General features: G+C 41.4%; 1 protein-coding gene across 3 annotated transcripts in view; it reads left to right on the top strand.

The window, feature by feature from the left end:
* The window catches only part of TANGO2 (transport and golgi organization 2 homolog), a 781,874-nt gene that overhangs the window by 38,957 nt on the left and 721,649 nt on the right, over positions 1-21,268 (top strand). For all 3 annotated transcript variants that reach the window (XM_086942620.1, XM_086942621.1, XM_086942622.1), the window contains exon 2: positions 11,227-11,334. The gene's annotated coding sequence lies outside the window, so the exon portion shown is untranslated. The remainder of the gene's footprint in view (positions 1-11,226; positions 11,335-21,268) is intronic.

Raw genomic sequence — 21,268 nt, 5'->3', positions numbered from 1 at the left:
GCTGAGCTCGTCATGAAGTACACCTCTCGTACGTGAACAGCGGGATTTTTAAATCTTCAGCGCACTGCGGGAAAATGCGCCGCACCGATGGTGTTAAATAACCCAGCTTGAATGGAAGTTTTTCATTTCTAAAAATGATACATTATCTTAGAACCATATTTAATAACACTGCCATGATTAAAATCATTTTAAATACAGATCAGTTTACCTTACAGCAAATCATTTACAGATTCATTTTTGTATCCACTTGTTCCTGCATTCAAATGAAAAAGACAATTACTCTCATAAATTACCTTACTTTTACCAGACATGCAATATAGAACGTTTCCATCTTGGCAAATAAGGTTCAGAAAGAGGTGAATAATTAATTTGTTATTTATTGAGTTCACTAACAAATAATGAACAATGCATGATGTAATTGAAGTACCCAGAACCTGTAACTGAGGGGGATATAATCACTCCTCTCCTGGCAGACTTGTATTTATTTAGAGGGCAATTTCACAAAAGAGTAGTAAATCTTCATTTGTAAAAGTATGTACGGAAGCAATTTTACGACTTTGTGATAATTTACTGATAGTTCAAGTAGTTCTCCTTGTTTCAAGGCTTACTACTGGTAGTGTAATGTGACTTATCCCCCTGGCTCCTATTCCGTCTCTGTGTGATTGTACATAGCACAGATTGAATGCACAGAGCAATGTCGGTTGCTGAGCGAATACATTTTTTGTTTTCCGGTGGGAATACATTTTTTCCTGTGGAGAAAGCTGTTCCTCAACCCTACAAAAATCTTTTGGTGACCCATTCCCCTTTCCATTGCTATAGGTCTGCCGTAAATCTCTGACACTGTTTAAGTCTTGCCCAGGCAGCATTTGCTGCTGTCTCTTCTAGACACGCTGTATTCAGGTATGGACTTGAAGCTCTGCCCATCTTTTCAGTTGGTTCCTGTTACTGTCCTTTGTAAATGGTGGCTTATGATTTTATAGGCTTCTTAGTCCCTCCTTAGTATCTCCATTTCTGGAGAAGTGTGGCTCACTGGTTAGAGGAGCAGACCTGGAAGCAGAGGTCAGCCCGGGACCAGGGTTCAATTCCCAGCTCGGCGGGGTCTTGAGTCCTAAAATGTCCATGGACTCGACAATTCTCGCTCCGGTGCCTACTCGATTCATGGGTTCACACTCTGCGACTCTGGGCAATAGCTTGCTTAATCTCCACAACGGCCCCTCGCGGCGGGATGCCTGGCTTTCACCTTGCGATTACCCTGCCGGGGTTATCTCACAGGGGAATACCAGGACGGGTTCCCTAAGCAAGTGCTTTGAGACCGGTTGGTGATTTGCGCTATATAAATTCCTGTACATTTACTTTTACATTTACATTCTCATGTTGCAACCTCCCAGAAGGACTGCCCCTCTTAGACGTGTTGTTACTCGATTTCCTTTATTTACTTTCTGTGTGTACTATTTTCTTACATGACTTTCTCCTACCTGCTGGTGCAGGCACGACATGCTCTTCCACAATGCAATGATTTGTATATATTTTTTTGCAGTGCAGCACCCCGTGCTTGGACTTGGCCACGTGACTTTTCTTATGTTGTGCGCTGCTCGCCCAACTCTATTTTTGCACCATTGTATTTTGTTTTGTTGGCAGACGTTCATGCCATGCTATTTTTAAAATGAGCGGGCTGCCCAAGTTGCACATTTTCATTTATAAAGAATGTTTTTTTATTTTTTTTGGCAGCGTGGCACATTAACAATAGTGGTAGTGCACCTGTTTTTTCCGTCTGAGTAAGCAGTCAATGGCAGCCGCACTCCTTTATTTTCAAAACGCGCGCCTCGCTCCTATTTTATGCTTTTAGTAAGCAGCGCAGCAAAGGCGGGGTACTGCTTATGAAAATCTTACAATATTGAAAAAATAGAGTTTGGCGAGCTGCGCCTTACATTTCTTTGGCGCCGTTCAACAAACTCTTGTGTATACGTGAGTTATTGGCATTGCCAGTGCTTGTTATCTTATTGTTTTTACGTGTAACATAGATAAGGTGGAGCGCTTTGTTCACGTTCTTATCCATTCTGCGTTCCGCCGTAGGATCTCCTGCCCAAGTCAGTCAGATTTTACATGTGCGTATAAAGCACGCACGCTTGAACCATGTAGCACCTACTTCATAGAGGAGGTTGTATTATTTACCAGTTGTAATTCTGACTTTGTGAATCATGCGCCGTACGAGCCGTTGGACTTCCAGTAGCAAGGACGACCATATCACTTGGTAAAATCCAACTCTTTCACAGAGATAGGTAGCTGTACAGGTCATGGAAGTGCTACAAGATACAATATGACCCACTTTAGGACTCTTGGCTGCAGATCCATTCACTGCCAGCAGTTACACAACCAACAACTGAAAACATTCCCTGTAACACCTGCCACCGGGTGACAAGGCCATCAGGCCAGAACTGGATCATCTATTGGTTTCACAATGCACTAGCCACAATCCGTGCACAGGGCAGTTAGTCTCGAGTACTGGTGGAAAGAGCACATGCACTCCTCTTCCAGAGGCAGAAATGGAATAGCGGATTCTTACCAAGAAGAGTTAACTTTTAAAAACGGATAAAACATTTACTTGGCAGGTGAACCAACTCTGCGCGCATTGTACGTTTATAAAAACCCGCTTTTGCAATGCAATAGGTCTCGCATTACTGGAAGTTTGAGCTATTGGCGTTGCATTATTATTTGCAATGCCAATAGCTCAAACTTTTAGTAATGCAAGATCTATTGTATTGCAATGCTTGTTTAAGGTTGGGACAGGGTTGGATCGACAGTTGGGAATGCCCAGGAATGTACAAGTTTGTGGTTGGTACAATACTTGGTCTGAACATGCCTTGTTACTCCCATTTTCCAGCCGTTGCATGGGATTTACTACTGCTGATTTCCCTGCACGGTTTGGCTATTATGGAAGCTCCAAGGTATATGGTCACTGGGGAAATGGAAATGAGTTTGTCCGGAAACCCACAATAGGATGGAGTTTGGGAAGAGGTGGGAAATGGAGTCTTGAAAGGCTGAGTCAAGAGGAACAAAAACAGTTCACATTGTAAGATGGGTTAAGGCACTAGCTGTAGAGACCCTTGTGTATCCAACAAGCCTCAGGATATGTTCCTGGTAAAGTAGCTCATGTGGTTAAGGCACTTGCATCAGAGATGTTTGTGTAATCTAGGATCGCAGGTTTTAATTCCCATAAAATATATTTTATTGGATCTTCTGGAATAAAACAATCATAATAGTATGTACAACCACACCCTGTCGTTTGTATCGCATTGTGTTAATATGTGTGAGCTGTATGACAGACTGTATTAAAAGCTCTGCTGGCGCACAGTAAGTTGCTAAATGAAATAGCAACTGTAAAGAAATGAAAGAAAAGTTAACAAGAAAATCGAAATCCCAGCTTTGTTAGCTCTATTCTATCCCCATCCTTCCCCACCACCCAATTCAAAGTTAAAACAAGATTGTTGGCACTCAAGAAGAGGTGCTCCCAGGATTCAACGCTCCCAAAAGCAAAGATATGTCACCGGAAACCTAATTAAAACATAGGGGCCATGTTATTAGCATTTGAAGGTATTATTTACATATGAACAACCAAAAGCCTTGTTAATAAGAGCCTCCTTAACAGATGTGCTCACATTTTGACAAGCATTATCTGGAGGTATTTGATTAGAGAAGGCCTTGTGGATCACTACAACTCACTGAGCTGAGAGGTGCTTTTGAAGGCAGTAGAGGGCATTAACGATAGCTAATGGTGTATTCATTTCTTTGAGCGTCTTCCTTGGGACGAAGACATCTTTTTAGGGATATCCTGCAGCAGCGCATGCACTCATATGGTTTACAACAAAGGGCTTGGAACCCACCCGTTGCTTACCATTTGTTGGCTTTAGTGTCGCTCTTCTTTGCTGCCTCCTAATTGGCCACAGAAGTCCAAATGTTAAGAACCACAGGTGTAGGTTATACGTTCAGGTCACAGTTGCACTGTCAAGCCAGACCTAACAATCCATGTAGGTTAATGACTGTCCCATTTTTGCTACTGCCAGGGAAAATTATCTAGTTATCTAACATACTTTAATAGCTTTAAAATGTCATGTGTATCTGGCCCTGTTAGCTCAAACTTAGGCAGCTGAATAAATAAACACAATAATCACAGCTGTGTGGTGTGCAATCACTTTTTTGTGGAAACCCACACACTTCCGCCTAATTGAAACAAGAAGTTCTGGCTTCTAGCACGTGGTTGGAGTCAAAGTCCACCTCTAGTGATGCTCACATAATTGTCTGATGACAGCTTTGCTGTGAAGCCAGACCCTAAAAAATGCTGTGTGTATAGGTGGGTGGACAGTGTGTTTTTAAGAGATAGAGTGGGGGTAGGGGGCGTGGTGAATGGGAGGTGATGCATGCTGAAGTGCTAAGTGAAAAGACAGTGCCATGAATAGGAAGATGATGACGTGTGAGATATTTAGATGAAGGATTTCCGAAATATGTGTGGAGATAAAAGGGTGAAAGTGTATAACATTAAAACTACAGAAAATAATGGTGTGAAGAGGAGAACGAACTTGACTAAGACACTCTGAAGACCATACCCCTTCCTGAGACCATCATATTGTTTAGTTTACTGTCTCATACTCCCACAATTAAAACATTTTCTATTCTAAATATTCACAAGGATATCATTAGTGCTGCTCGTTTATCTTATATTGACTAAGAAACACCACTGACTAGCATTGGCAAAGTCAGGTTTATGTTAGGTGTACATGCCTGGATGCACTTAAGAACAAACATTTGCAATGCAATAGGTCTTGCATTTACGCGAGTTTAAGCTATTGGCATTGTAAATGACAATGCCTTTTATTTATGTTTTTAAAACCAAAACATAATTAAAAGGAATTGTCATTTACATGTCAATTACACGTACATGGTACAATATTGTGCTATATGGTGCTGGATGTGCTGTGCTTGCAGGATAGGCGAGTTCTTAGCAGACGGCAGGTGTAACCTAGCTTCACTGTAAATGGATCTTTCCAAGGTAATAGCCGACAAGGCACTGATTCACAAATTAATGCAAAGATGACGGAATGATAAGCTCTACAGTAGAACTAAACTGCTTTTAAGGCAGTACCACTAGGTAGATGCACTGACAGGGGCATCTCATGTGCTGCTCTTCACGGTTGCCTGGGTGTGTGATGAAATGTAAGTCTGAGTATGGATGGGTGTCCCACAGGCAGGCCAAATAGGATGAATTGCTATTAACAAGAAGTAGACTGGGACCAATAAACTTAAAGAAAAAATGAGGGAGTGGGTTGTAACAGAGAGCCAGACAAATAAAGGACCTCCTCTTACTACAGCTTCAATGCCGGCAACTTATCTTATGTTCAAAGTGCAATTGTGGTAGGGTCACCCAAAGGAAGAGGAGCAGGATACCATTCATGCTCGTTAGAGCAGGAGGGCGAGGCGCTCCACTTATGTCACCTTCACTTTGCAGCATATGGTGCTTCAGGCTCAAGTGACAGAAAGGCGAGCAGAATACTATCCCCATTGATGGTTCTGCTGTTAAAGTAACGTGACTAGAATCACAGGGTGCAAGGAAGATCTTCAAGAAAATATAGGTACAAAGCTTAATTATCTGCCGCCATACTTACGCACTCTAACCTATGTTTGCTATCAGATGTTCTGAAACTATTATCCATCTGGGTACCCAGTATGATAAACACCTAGCAGAATGGAGGAGAACAAGAGCATTATCAGGTATATATCTGTAACTAACACCGTGGGAAGAACCATCCAATATTGGGAGTTCAAACGAAGACCGGATGGGGCTGTCAACCTACAGCAACATGACACTATCCGATGTAGCGCAACTCCAGTCAAAGTATTACTTGGAGGGCAAAGTAAAAGAAAATAGCCTAATTTACATTCATTGTTCAAAAATCAATCAGTATTAAGTTCCAGTAAAATTAAGGACATTAATATAGGGACTCGATTCAAATTCTGTTTTTAATTACTAATGGGTCTGAGACCTGAAGAACCCAGCCCACTGAAAGCCCTGAACATAGGCTTTGATGACAGGGCAAGATGATGCTGGTATGGAAACATGGACGTGAGAAGGGGCACAAGATAAAACTGGGAAGGCGACAGTAACATGCACACTGGACAATGAAAAGACTGTCACTGAGACAGGCCAGAGAGGGACACGTGTACTATGAGACACTGGACGCACACAAACACCCCTAATACGAAGACTCAAAAATAGGGGAAACTCACAAGCAGCAGAGAAAAATCTACAAAATAAATTGCCAGACAGCACCATGATGGCTTTCAAATGGCGAGCACTGTGCTACATAAAAAAAGTGCAACACTATAACTTTAATCTCTCAAACACACTAGCAAGGGTAGTACAACTGGAACATTGCTCACTTGCACTAGAAATGGAACATGGCTCACTTCCAACAGAAGAGCTATCTTGCTCATTGGCACCAGAAAGGATAGACTGATCGCTGGCACCAGAAATGAAACATTATTTGCATACACCAGAAATGGTATATATGATCACATGCACAAGAAATGGCACTCTGCTCACATGCATCAGAAACTACTCAATACTGTGCAGCCTTGGAAGATATTCACTCGTGGGAAGCACGAGTAGCTCAACTGCTCACATACAGCCACCGATAGTGGGAGGCACAAAGATCACATATTTTACTCACCCACACTCGTCTCCCAGATTGTGTAGGTCTTGCCAGAACCCGTTTGACCGTAAGCGATCACAGTAGCGTTATAGCCCTGAAAGAAAGACTGCACCAGTGGTTGCACGCATGCTAAGTACACGGCCTCCTGGTTGGGTGTCTCAGCCCGAAGACTTGGTGGAAACGGAAAGTGCAGTCTCATAAGGAGCTCCTGCTGTCCCACCTGCAGACAAGGCTGGTGTCCACAGAGCACCTCTACGGGAAGCACCGGCTGCACACGCACAGATACCCGCACTGGACTGTCATCTGCTGGAAGCTTCAGACCCATGGCGGTGTAGTCCATTACCAAGAGTAAGAACTTTTTGCATCCCCAACTAGAAGAGAGATGCCGGCCCTAGTACTAAACAACACAGTCGATGAACTACTAATCCAGCACTGTAGACATGGAAGACAGACTGAACCAAGAGGACAATAAAGAAGGTGAGCACAGCAGCAGATAGACTATTTAAGGCTATCAAAGCTAGACTAACTAAGGCTCAGGACGGCTGATAAACCACTCCATCACTGCAATAGACAGATTAAATCATAGTTGCAAGTTTTGGCCATTTGAATTTTATATAATTTAAATGTTGTACTTTCAATCTGTTGACACGTTTTGCACAATATACAGATGATATCACATCACAAGAATAACGGATGCGTATTTCTATCAACATTCAGAGAAGTTTGTATTCATTCCCTGTGCTGAAATTGGAAAAAATATTACGGCAATCCTTAAAACGGGCCTCAAGGCGTGGTAGTGGAAAGGGGGGTGGAGGCACGGGGTCATGTAATTTGGAGTGAACAGTCAACTTAAACGTTGATTGTTAACAAGCGCTCGCCAGGCATCCACTGTTTATTTTTGTTTAAAGTAAAAGCGAGATGCAAAAATAAACGCGCAGCGCCATGTCTCCTTTTTTGTCCGGCCCAATTGGCGCGTGCAAGGCAGCGGGACAAAGCTTCTGATAAGAAACTTCGTCACACCAGCCGTAATGCAGGCGATCCAGTCCGGATGGGCCGGGCAAAAAAGCCAAAGGGAGGCAACACAGATAGCTCATTTCCAATGTCAGGCCACCGTTTAGCATAAATGGTCATGCCAGCCAATGGATATGAGGGGCGGGGCTTAACGCCCCTTTCCAATCGTACTTATCAGCAATAAATGTCTCCGAGCGAGCTGCACTTGTGAGCAGCAACGCTAGGCGAGACCTAAAAACTCAGAAGTGCTCCTATACAGGGCAGGTGCAGCTGGGTCAAGCACAAGATTGTTTTTCGCGGATTTTAGGCCTCATACTTAATTAAATAAGCCAAGTTTCAGAAAGAATGTCTACTTGCACTTCTTTGGCCATATCCCTTTTAGAGACACCTGACAACAAAGTTTTAATCCACTCAACGCATTGTTATGGGAAATTGGGAAGCCATAGCATGTTTGTAGGGGAACTGGGTAGACACCACACATACCCTTTGTACGCAGGTTCTAATAAAATGAAAGTCCATCAAGTTGGCATTATCATGTAGATAGTTTCTCTTGCTTCTCTTTAGGACCCTACAATTGAGACTAACATGGGCTGATGATAATATTATTTTAAGCACGGTACAATATGGTTTTAGACAGGGGCTAGTGACAATCGAGCAGGTTTTAAATGTTACTATTTTTATGGTCCAGTATACTCAAGCCAAGGAGGGGAAACTGCATGTAGCATTTGTGGACCACACTAGTAGACTTCGATTAAGTCCAATACTGATGGCTAACAATCCGTAGTTGATGACTCGATCGAAACGACTGCGTTTTAAAATCCCGATTCTCTGTGAGCAACTCCGCTAGACCGTGGCTCCAAGTGCAAACAACTCCCTGGAGCCACGGTCTAGCGGAGTTCAGAGCTTTGCTCACAGAGAATCGGGATTTTAAATCGCGGTCGTTTCGATCGAGTCATCAACTACGGATTGTTAGCCATCAGTATTGGACTTAATCGAAGTCTTTTGGTACTACGTGCGTTGCTTAGAAAGTAACAAATGGCACTTGCTCCTGGTGAAGGGTCCTGTGAGACTCGAAATGCATAGAGCATCTTGAAATGGATATAGAAAAACATTGTCAGATAATAAATTGGAAAGATTTAATGACTGTATGATATGTACTGTATGTAATATAAGCTTCATGATTTAACATAAGGTACAATGACTGAATATTTATGGTGTCAAAATAAATGTTCAACTATGCAGTAAAAACAAATTGTATGATTTAATAGAGAGTGTTTATCACAGTTGGGTATACCCCACTGGCAAACCTCCAGCATACAACCATATTTGGTTTGGTGCACAGGAAGGATACGACAGGTATGTCCTTACCAGATTTAGGTTTGATAGTTTTCACCGGCTATTTAGTTTCCCCATAGTAAATGATTGGTCTGTCTAGAGATTTATGTCAATGCCCATGCGATGAGATGTCTACCCAATCAACAATACATGTATTTTTATTCTGTAAATGTTATCACCCTGAAAGAGTAAGATGGATTTTGCCAGTGATGAAGAGCAGGGTTGGAGGCAATGTCGTCCTGCTTTTTATATTTACAAATGTTGGAAAATGTTTACAGTGTGGGAGTTATGGCTGGATTTAGTTGAGAAAAAGGAAAAGCTTAACTGCTTAAGCATGAAGTTGGTTAGTATATACAATTTTACTATTTATGATAGGATCGAGATTTCTGTATAGATGGAACGGTCTGTATTTATATGTCTGAAAATACTTTCTTTTTAACATGCTACTTTTATGATTTTTAATGTTAAAAATCGAATAAAGTATATTTGAATTGAACTAAGACTAACTCAAGTGGCAGGCATGTTTTCATGATAATATTTACTCCACTGTTCGTATTTTTACTTTGCTAAACTAATTTCAGTTTGCTTGTTTTCTGACCTACTTTAGTAAAAATAAGATTATTTTCACACATGTTGCTTTGTGTGTCTAGTCCTTTCAGTGATCAGTCACAGACCGGGCAGTTTGGTACAACTATGTATAACATTATTTTGAATAACTTACAAAATTAAGTTTACATCTTTCTAGCTAAAGTAAACTACAGAATAAATTCCTGAAAACTCAGCTTGCAAGTTCTCTAACTCTGTCGCAGTCTTCTCGTACTGCATGACTATTTTCTACTGTGGAGAAAGGAATGAACTTTGGCCTTCATACTTGTTCTGCCTCCTATGTCCTACAACCAACTTCTCATTTAGAATGCCTTAAAACTGGTGCAGAGGTCACAAGGTGGCTCTGTTGACATGTAATTATTATAGTATTAGAATGAGTCTTCAGCTTGCACCGTCCCATACACTGCTCACACCACCTCTCTCTGCACCCCATATCCCACCTGTAAAACACATCTTCTCACTACCTCAGAGCATCTTAAGTATACATTTCCATTTTTGGTCTTCCTCATTTTCTATCCCCTAGACCTTAGGGCACCAGCCCCAGGCACTCATCAAAACAGCCCTCAATGAGAGTCATCCCTATGGGAAGATCCCCTAATACACATCTCACCTTTGCCATGAGCGCCTACATGACCTATTGTTATGGGGTGTTGTTCTGTAGATTGTATGAAGCACAATATGAGATCAGGAGGAAATATTTGTTATTTTCACTCTCCGCTGACACTAACACTACACACAAACAATATACCAAAACTATGTACATGTATCACACTCTGCACGAAGTGTGAGCGCATCCCTAACAATTGCTGATATCCGGCGGGGTGAGAAGCGGGCCCTGTGATAAAGAATGACAACTTGTGTTCGAGGGCCCGGCATTCTAAAACATTAAATTTCACTAGACCAGTGTTAAGAAAAGTGCTTAAAATTGAGACTGTGTATATTGTCCCACAAGCCTCTCTTCTTCTTTGCACCCTCACCATGATGGTTTTGTACCATTGTCCGTGAATCCTGTCTATAGTATTTCTATCAAAACTCTGTCTAGATAACTACAGGGGTGTATTGCTTGTGTTTAGGCGCACAAGACTGTTCTTAATCATAGTTCTTTATGTTATGTATTTGATATGGACTGGACTTCACTCCAACCAGCAGCCGTAATGCTTTACCAAGAAGGTTATTTTTGTTTTTACTGGAGCATCACCAGTACAAGTGACTATATGGAACAGTATTGGGGATTTGTAGAGCTTGGTTTTAAAAAAAAAAAGTGCTGCAAATGTTATTGGAACAGTACCAGACACTATATTGTATGGTTGTTTTGTTCAAATTTTAATATTTACACATTTATTTGATTAGATCTCACAATTCGTTATGCACATTTCCATTGGATTGAATGAATTAGTTCATTGGTGATCAAGTTCCAAAGCTAGGGTTAGGAGTCAAGTGTCTTTGGTCACACGACCCCAACTTAATCAGTAGGCAGAAATTTGTTCTAGACATTAATTTTACACCAATGTTTTTATTGCTTTCAAATTGAAATATCTTTTCATATGTCTTTTACTTTTATCTATGCCAGGGCATCCATCTTGTTCAAGCCAACAACACCGCATCCTCACAGCCCCCACATCACCTGAACATTGCCTTGATCTACAGGTGAAATATGTGTCACTGAAACCCATCTAAGGTAAAACTATTAATGCCTACTTTATTGATATGGCAGAATGAGAAATCTCATAGATGTGTGTGTAAGCCTGAAGGTCATAAGCTTCAAGGCCAGTTTTAACTGTCGAGTGCTTTTTCAGGTCATGATCTCTTTTTTTTACATCTGTGTTGATTTAGATTGCAAATGCATACATCCTGGCCTCTTTCCTAGAATGTCTACTGCCTTGATGCTTTGTAGCACCCTGGTGAGCAAGCTAGAATTACATTCTTGCTTCGACTTCAAGCCAGTGCAAGTCACAGTAAATAGGACTGAATTAGTCTATTTTATTTAACTCTAGGTATTAGTCTGGTGGCAGAGCTCATCCAAGCGTTGAAGTGGAGCCAGGACATACTTGTGGCTGCCTGTCAAAATTGAGTGACAATAATCCATACACTGACTGGACTGTGTCAAAGTTTTTAGGTTGGGGAAGACTTTTCACTTTTTGAAGATAAGGAGAGGTGCTCTCACAGATTTTACTGGGTAATTGGTGTGCAACGACTTGGAAATGTGGGGGCTAGCCTTGTGCATATAGACTTAAATTCTGGGCCTAGAGAGGGGGAGATGTCTGCAGAGTGCAGTCCTGATAGCCATTTGTGACGGTAGCGGAAAAGGGTGAATTGTGTTTTGTCAGGCTTAAGTCTTAGAAAGTTCCTTGACATCTAGTTTTAGAAAGGGTAAACTTTGCTGACCATAAATCTACAGCACATGCACTTTTCCAGGGTAAATTAGATACTGATGATTAATGGTACCATAGGGCCTGATTGATATGTTGGCAGTAGCACACGAGCAAACTAATGGGGTGCCTGCCCGGTTTAATTGTGGGCCAACCTTAATTAGATTTGACTACAGCAGTGACTTCTCCACCAAATTTCTTCAACGGCCATATGGAGTAAGGGCCATTGGAGGAATGGCTACATGGCCAGCCCACCCAATCAGGATGAACTGACTGGCAGCCATTTTTTTCTCGCCAGGTAAATCCTGGTGTTGAGGGGCAGGAAAAAGCAAATAATGCTCCCCCCACCACCATGGGAGTTGGCTCCCATAGTGATGGGAGTATTACTTTTTTTATTTTCAGAAAGAAAATCTTGTTTCCCGATTTCCTGTTTGAAAAAAAACAAACTGCTGGGAGCACAGTTGCATCATGCTGACGCAGCCCTGCTCCAAAAGCGATATGCATCGACAGGAACCACCATGATTGCGGTCCCTGCCAATGCATTTTTAAGTGACTGCCTGCTTGACATTCATTTATAAATGTGGCAGTCAGTCCATCCGCCATTGGGATGGAGTAATCTACTCTGCCTCCAAGGTGCAACAACTGGCTGTCCTTCAAAAATTTAATTCAAGCCCAACGTCTGCAGTTAGATCACCTTGGTCTGTGATGCTGTGGCTTTCATGTAAAATTTCCAGCCTAACTATTTTATTGCTGAACCTCTTGCAAAAGCTACATTAATAGGGTGTTAATATGTTTCGTTGATCTATGATAGTAGTGAGTTGACCCAAATGACTCTTCAGAGGTACTTTGTCACACTGTGGAATGTTGATGATAAGGCTGTTGTTGGAGAGGACAGAACGGAAGGCTTGATTTTTATTATTTACTTTTTTGTTGTTGTTAGGTTGATGAGATTATGCAGGTTTTAGTGTGACTGGGCAGATGCCTACATGTAGAGATACATTAATTAGTTGACTACAAAAACTGCATAGGTGAGGGATATTTTTTGGTTGATTGCAGAATTGAGTCATGGTAGAAGGTGAGCTGCATATCTTTAACAGTTCTGCTTAATTTGTCTTTAGATATCAGATAAAAGTTGTCCCTTTGAGTTTGTGACTGGCAAATCTATTTTGAGTTTGAAGCTTACTTACATGATCTGAAAAGTTTTTTTTGGTTTATTAAGAGATCATTCTATCTTTGTTTGAAGATACCTTTTGCATTACGAATATCTGTTTGCAAAGTTTTTCTAGCAACCTTTAGAGCTGTCTGGAAAACTGGTGCATTCCTTGGATTACCATTCTCTTTACAATTATTGAAGATGTCTCCTTTTAGAGGGCAAAGGAGGTCTGTGAAATATGGATTTCCAATCAAAACTATATTTTGTTATTAATAAGTGGCAGTTTGTCAGCCATTTTCAGTTGTGTTATGGTAATTCTCAAAAGAATTGTGGACCTCATATGTTGGAGTTTCGTTAATGATTTCAGTAAAGTGTTAGAGTTCAGAAATTTGGTTGAGGGGTCTGATTTTGGGAGAGAGGTATGAGGATAATGGAGGTTGAGCTGGGTGGATGTCAATGAGAATTAAGAAGTGGCCTGACCAGTTAATTTAACAGTTTTGAGCACACAATTCAAATTGGGTCCGGACTGACTAAGTCAGGATTTTCCCATTCAAGTCAATGGGAATGGTTGATAGTTGTTTCGATTGATAATCCTTAAGTACATTTCAAAATGTAGTGGCAAAAGTATTTTTGGTTACCTCACTTTATGTTGAAATCAACAAAATTGATATTTTTCGATATGGTTTTTGCAAGATGAGATAGTTGGTGAACGCTTTAGTGAAGCTTGAGGGATGATTCAGTAGGTGATGTGAAAAAATGTTTTATGATGGATTTTAGGGAGGATTTTTAAGTGCGTCTAAATCATGTAAACTTGAGATTTTAGTTGCACTGAGATTAATATGAAGTGTTTAAAATACTGTATGAACTGTAAATTTGCACTTTATTTCTCTATTTTGTACTTTGCCGGAATCAGTTTCTTTTATAAAGTGATGAATGTTGTTTTTATGTTTTTTGCTTTTAAGAATTCTGATTCATCCGAATAAAGATACTGAACTGAATGTAGATGGTTTCTGTCGTATACGTTTTTAAGGCCCTTTGCAAGGATTTGAAGTAAGATTAAGGAGGCGACTTAGTGGCCAATTCACAAACTGCATTTTGTAGCATATTTAGTAGTACCACTCGTACTAGAAACCTACAGGTGGAAACCTCGCTTTGCCTGTCTTTTTTTTATATGTGGAGATCTATACCAAGATTTAGATCTCCGCTCAGGTAAGTCAAAATTTCAATAGTAAATGTAGTAAGGACAAAGAGGAGTGGCAGGAAAATAGGGAATACCACTAAAAGAGTAAGACCACTGCTATTCTCAAACTACACTTTTTAATTTACTACAGCCATAACGGTAACAAAGCAGTAGTAAATGTACTCCAGCCCAGCCTTGGCCTAGGTGGGCACCACATTTGGCCACAGGTACTATAACACCCTCCTTTAGAAAATAATGGAGGCAGGAACTTAAAATAGCACATTATAGGAACTAATGTTAAACGCATTTATTTCAACCTGTCAAATTATATATGATTATTACGTACTTTTTTGAACATTTAATACGCTTAATTTAAAAATAACCTAACTTTTGTTTAAAAAATTAAAACTAGTTTAAATTAATCCAACTCATACCTTTTTAACACAATTTATGAAATATTAAATGTAAATTAAAATATTAGTGAAAGTGGGTAGTTTTATTATTTTAGAAATAGCTAAAAACGTTAAAGATATTTTAACAATTATATTTTATCTATTGTCTAATTTTATAAGCTTTTAGTGAGTGAATGTGCTGCAACAGTTTATTTATATTTTTCATTAAAATATGTATTATTTTTAAAGACTAGTAATTTTCCCAAATGGAGATTGCCACCTATGTGTTTAGACGTCTACTTAGTTGCAGTAGTAAATGTGATTAAATATATACATGAAGAGTTACCTCAGCATTGCTTTCAAGACAAATTACAGTGTCACAAATATTCACATTGATTCTGTCATCTGATAAGTTCCATTTTTTGGGGGGCATAACTTGCACACTGCTGTCCTTAAGTATCGACAAAGCTTAGTGTGGGAAAGCAAGAACTGGCAGTCTATGAATACAGACGGCATAACATTTGTCGCCCATTGAGTACTTCCTCATTCTGCGCAACTACATATGTCAAGCAGCTCTTCTTTTACAGCCTAGCGATTATGTCTTGCACCTTGCTGCTTAACTACATTTGAAAAATGTTCACGCTGTACCTCTGGTAATATGTACGACATTTATATGTTTGTAGCAAATATAACTCTGTTTTGGAACTAGGGAGTTTCCCGGTTATCTTCAAAGTTTCAGTGATTGTGTTTACCTGCTGGTGAGCTTTTCCTTTTTGGTATCAACCTGTGTACAACTGCAACGCCCATAAACTAACCAGCAGTTAATATTCACATTCATATTGTCATGGTGAGGTTGATCTCTAAAACATGTCCTCTAGTTACACTATATAGGTGATACCAGAGATTATTCAGTGTTTCAGTTGCGTACATCTAGCATGCACCACCGGAGTAATGATCAAACTCTCTAGTGGCAGAGGGTTCCAGAGAATAACTCCATTCCTAGCATCTGTCGTCAAATGATCAGCTGAATTATGCTATAACTAAATGTAGCCATCTTTTGTTTCTCTTTTTTTGCTCTCCCAACATATTCACTACTTGAGTGAGACATAACACTGAATAAGGGAGACGGCTATTAAGATGTTTCAATATCTGAAAAGTGTTATGTATATTAACAAAAATAATAATATGTAGGATATCTTGTTAAAATATTAGAAAAGCACATTGTGTTTTTGCTTTACACATATGTAACATCACAATTCATTGTTTGCAATAGATCACCATTCAATATTTCAGGGGATTTTCAAAATATTGTGATTGTTGTCTTAAGCAAAATGTATTTTATTGTAGTTCAGCTATAGAGTTCATTAACTGGAGTTTTTACTGTGCTAGTGTTTGTGAGACATGTATAGAAACTTACCTTTTAAAAGCAAGATATGCCAATAGTGTTCTTTGTTACTCCATTGACGGGAGGGTTTTTGCAATCGCCTATATGAGAGTTGCGGTTATCAGCATAAGATATTGAGATATATTGCAGGTACCATTAAAGTCCATAAAGATAAATGGTGTGTTTGAAGTTTTAGTAAGTCCAGGTACTGTGATGAATGCATAGTACTATTAGAGAGCAAATCTTCTGTTATGAAAGGCAGGGAAAGTATAAAGTTATTTGGTGCCCTTGTAGAATATTCAACAAGGGCCACAGAGATAGGCTTGACAAAGAACCTGGATGTTTATTTAGCTCCTAGGAACATGTATTTGAGTAGCCCGGATTTAATGACTTCAATCCATTTGAAATTTGTGGGAACTAAGGTACCTGGTTTCTAGAAACATATTTTCAGGTTCCACGCATTGAGCATATATAGGGAGTGTAGGGAGGTATTCAATTCCTGTTGATATTTGTGAGTATGGAGCATACAAGTGGTGCAGTCCACCCAGATGTGTTTTGCAAGTACCGGGATGTATTTGGGAGGCCCACTCCAGTGCGATTTAAATAGAAAATAGAAAGTTGCTCAGTTCTTAAGAGATGTTTCTAACTGTAACCAGAAGAGATTTATTAAAAACATGTAGGTAACTGAGTTCCTCAGAACATGTGTTTAGGATCTAGTCCAAGTCTGGATGCAGCCTTGGTCTTTCCATTTTCTCTCTTGATTGCCCGAGTAAAGAGTGACTCTGCCCAGTAAACACCTTGCACTTAATATACACATGAAAAGGTCTTCATAAGAGGGTCCCAGTTATGTGGAAAAAGACACAAAGGGAAGAACAAACATCCTTGGTAATATTATTAATTCTTGAGTATAGATCACGAATGGTACAGGAATTGATCATCAAATCCCCAACACCACAGGGCTGAGAAAGAGACCAATGTGTAGTCTTCTAGGTAAGAAAATCCAATAAGAAATAATACTGTAGAAAAATGGAGCAACAATCTGGGACATAAAGCATTTGGAAGGGCTATGAACAAAATACAAAACCATGAAGTGCTGCAATGAAAGCCTCTTTAGATGTGGTCTAGGCAGGAAATTACATCACAGGAAAAAAAGGTTGAACTCAACTTGGACTGGGAAACACATGCAATAAACACTGGAAAAGAGACCATCTTGGATTGGAATAGGTTTAAGGCTAGTCAAGCCTAATTTTATTAATGAGAATGATGTTTCCAGCAGGTGTAAGAAGGATAACTCTGTTTATCATCCTTTTTATCCTCCATGCACCTCCGCTTCTTCAGATGATTCTTCATTCCAGTGCTCTGTTCTGTGCGTAGAATCGTCCCTGCAGCCGAGGAAACTCTGATGCTGGTTAAGCGGAACAGGAGCAGCATCCTTAGTTCGTTCCTAGCACAACAACTAAAGACTCATTACCTTCTTTTAAGTAGATGCAAAACTAAACTACCACACCGCTGCCTTAGTGAGTCTCTGTTGGAACTGGGTAGCCTGGCCTAGGGCAAGACTAGCATATCAGAGGCACAGTGTAAAGGTTGCAGACCACCCAAAAGTAATTCCACGCAATAGCACTCAAAAAGAAAACACTACACCAAAAATGTGTGAAAATACGTACTGCTTTATATAAAAATAATATTCTCTTTGTTGTCAGAATTTTACAGTTCAGGACTTTACAGGAAAGCCTAGCGTCAGTAATTGTACTTCTTAAACTACTAGTAAACTATCAATTTGTCTTTAAAGCAGTTACTATATTCTTGAACTCCTATCACACTTTTGCATTCAGTATATACTGTACTTTGGAATCAATCAGGCTAAATATTAATCCGCTAGAATCTTGGGAGAGAACTACTACTCACTATAAGCAAAAGCAGATATCATCACAGTATTAGCATTCTTTTTAGCAGAGTCACTGGCCTCAAGAATCCACATTACATTACTAGAATTTCTAATAGTTAATTAGGCATTTACTGTACTCTGCTTACTTTATACTATCTCTCAACACAGCGTTACTTTAAAGTTTGGCAAGAGCAGCACTTAAATCAGATCAGAGCAATACTTTCCTACACATGGATAACATTACAGTTTTCCTACTGAACCTTTTCAAAAGCAATTGATTAAACACCACTTAAGTCAGCAGTTAATTGAGCCCTGCCTGGGCTTCCTTATGGACCCTGTACTCCTGGGGACAGTGTCTCAGTGTACTCACTGGTGAGGTATCAAGCCAGAACCCCAGTTTCCTACGTAGAAGGCTCTTTCCCCATGTAACTACCTCCTTACTTGCAATCGAGGTCCTGTTTTGCCAGGGAGTGTAGGGAAAACCACGTGTCAGGATGACTGTGCCCAGCGCCGGCGAGACTCACCAGCCTCGGGACACTCCAGCTCCCCTCTCCCACTCAAGCCAGCTCCTCCGGTGGCGCTCGAGCAGGGAAAGGATTTTGACAGGGTAATCAGCAGGCGGATGGCTCCTCAGATTCCCCCTCTTGCTCACGCCGGCTCCTCCGGTGGCGCTTGAGCGAGGGAGAGATGTGAGACCCTCACTTGGCTGCAGCAGTAGCTGGCGCTCCTCGCTCACGCTGATGCCGCCGCCCCACTGCGCGTCCTCGAAGGAAGGACTCTCCTCCCGCCTAGCTTCCTGAATGCGCTCACCTCACCGCAGGGCGAACGAAGGACGCACTCCTCTTCCGGACCCGCCTGCCAGCTTCCGCCTCCTCTGATCCGGCTCCGCCTCACGGAGCCCGCAGCTCAATGGGACATGCGCGAAAGGCGAGTGTCTCACCGCCTGAGATCGCGCTGTTCGATCGGCGCTGCCTTCCTCCTCCGCCCACTCCGAAATTGACAAGGGCTTACGCAGTCCGCTCCTCACCTCAGAGCCCTCGATTACAGCTCCACAGCAACGCCGCTCGCCCACACCGATGCAGGAACAGAACGGCTAGTTGAATGACCGTTACTGCTCCCTCAGCATTCACACGCCGACCCAGGTGCAGAACAGCTTGTGGTCCCGCTGCCTCCGCTTCCCCAGCCCTCGTTGTCACAGGTAGGAGGAGGGATACGGAGGGGTTTTGGCACCAGGGGGGCGCGATTCCAGCAGTTGGGCAGCACTTGGATAACAAGCAGAGCAAGGGAAGGCGCACCAGGATAAGCCCCTTTCCGTAGGAGAGTCCTTCTACAACAGTCTCTCTAGAATCGATCTGCTGGGCAGAGGACTGCGCACCGCAGCACTGCAGTCTCCTTCTCCTTGGACTTCCCCTGTATAGTTTGGACAAGGGGCAAGCTAGGCGCCCAGGGTCTCCAGTAACCCTTCACAGCGGGGACAGGACAAGTAACCCAAAAGGGGATAATGAGGTGACAACCCAAGGCAGCTTCCCTATCTAGGAGGTCAACCCTATGTCTAACCTCTCCCACCCTTAGCTACAGCCTGTCCTCCAGCTGACTTCCACAGGTAGACAAAATGGCTGCCCCGCATTCCGCCTTATATAGGCTGCCCTTCAGTGGTCCAGAATGGACCAGAAGGTTCTAGAATGCCCTATGTTAGGCTATGGCCAAGTTCTGTGTGTGACAGTTGGGGCAGTTGGTGGCCACCATTTTAGGTGGTGCCAACTTTCCTGTCAGAACAGGCCTCTGGGCCTGAGGTAAAAGATTATGAGGGGGAGAAAGAACACCTATCCCCCTGGCCAACACCTACAAAAAGTCAGTAGACAAAAATTATCAAGGGTATGAGGGGCAAAAAGGGGACAAAATAAATAATAATTAGGAGGGACTTCGCCAAAAAGCCAGACAGGTCTAACAGTCTCTTTACCAGAAACATCCGTTACCCCTCTTCTGAAGCTGTGGGTTTATCAGGATGCCTCTGGAAAAAAATAGCAAACCAATAGGGGGCATTGACTAAAGACGCGTCTTCAGAAGAATTTTCACTGGACTGATAATTTTTCCAATGCATCAAGAATTGAAGGTGACCTCAGAAGATTCAGGAATCCCAAATTTCTTTTCAATTTCATATTCAGGTAGACCTTTTACTATCATAGGAGGCAATCTCAATGTAGACTTTGTCTTGAGTCAGAACCATAAACTTTCAGTTGCAAAGTGTTGAAAACTAGATGAAGTATATCCACATTAGACAACTTTATCAGTGATGATAAATGGCCATAAATGTTGTGGTTGAAACAAGACTAGTAGGGTATGAACAGGAAAATACGGGATTAGAACCAACCCTTGATATTATTAGCAAAAGTAGAAGTTGGATCTTTACTTGATTAGCATATTTTTCAAACTTTTTACTCCCCCCCCCCCCCTGCCCTCCCCCCACTACCCCCCCCCCCCTACCCCCAGTGGGGAAAAAAGTTAGGCCTCCTTCAGAATTTCTCACAATTATTTTATTCAATTGGCAATGTTTAAATATGTCTAGGCTTGTTTAAGCATTGCAGTTAGGGTTTTAAAAATGCCTCATGTGCATGATTGTCAAACACTATTCTGGTCAGGCAGACCTTACTAAGGCGTACAAATATTCACAGTGTGATTATTAGAAGTGGGATGGGGGTTTTGAAGAATATTTGGAGCCCCTTCCTTTTTGACACATACTCCCAGCTAGGATATAAATGACAAAACATGTTAGTGATGGCCCTTTACAGAGCATCTTACCACTGCTCGTTTCTTTTTTTACTTAAAACAAAGCCCTGTTATCAGCATAGTGCTTCTTTAGTCCAGAGCCTAGTGCACCCCATTGGATTACTTGAGGGCTTCATAGTGGGGTCCGCCCCCCAGTTTGAAGAACGTAGTCTATCAGACTAGTTGTCTTTGTTTCTGTAAATGATGCTCAAATTCCGGAGCGACTGGAACCAGAGGATGAATGTACTGTGAAGAAAAATAGGCTGCCTTCCTTTCATTTGACAGAAGGTGAAATTACCATGCTGATGCCTCTGGTAAATCTTTGCAGTTCGGACTGGACTGTTCCCATGGGGCACAGGGTCAGAGCTGATTTGCATATCGCCATTGTCTAACCCAGGGTGGTCTGGAGTGCAAAAAAACGATGGATTTGGGCCCAGATCTTTGGACTGGGGTGAATGTGTGACATTGATCCACATTCTG

This window comes from Lissotriton vulgaris, chromosome 11 (genome assembly GCF_964263255.1).
Source record: "Lissotriton vulgaris chromosome 11, aLisVul1.2, whole genome shotgun sequence".
In the NCBI taxonomy this organism is placed as follows: domain Eukaryota; kingdom Metazoa; phylum Chordata; class Amphibia; order Caudata; family Salamandridae; genus Lissotriton; species Lissotriton vulgaris.
Note: the sequence above shows the minus strand (reverse complement) of the source record. Positions and strands in the feature narration are given on the sequence as shown.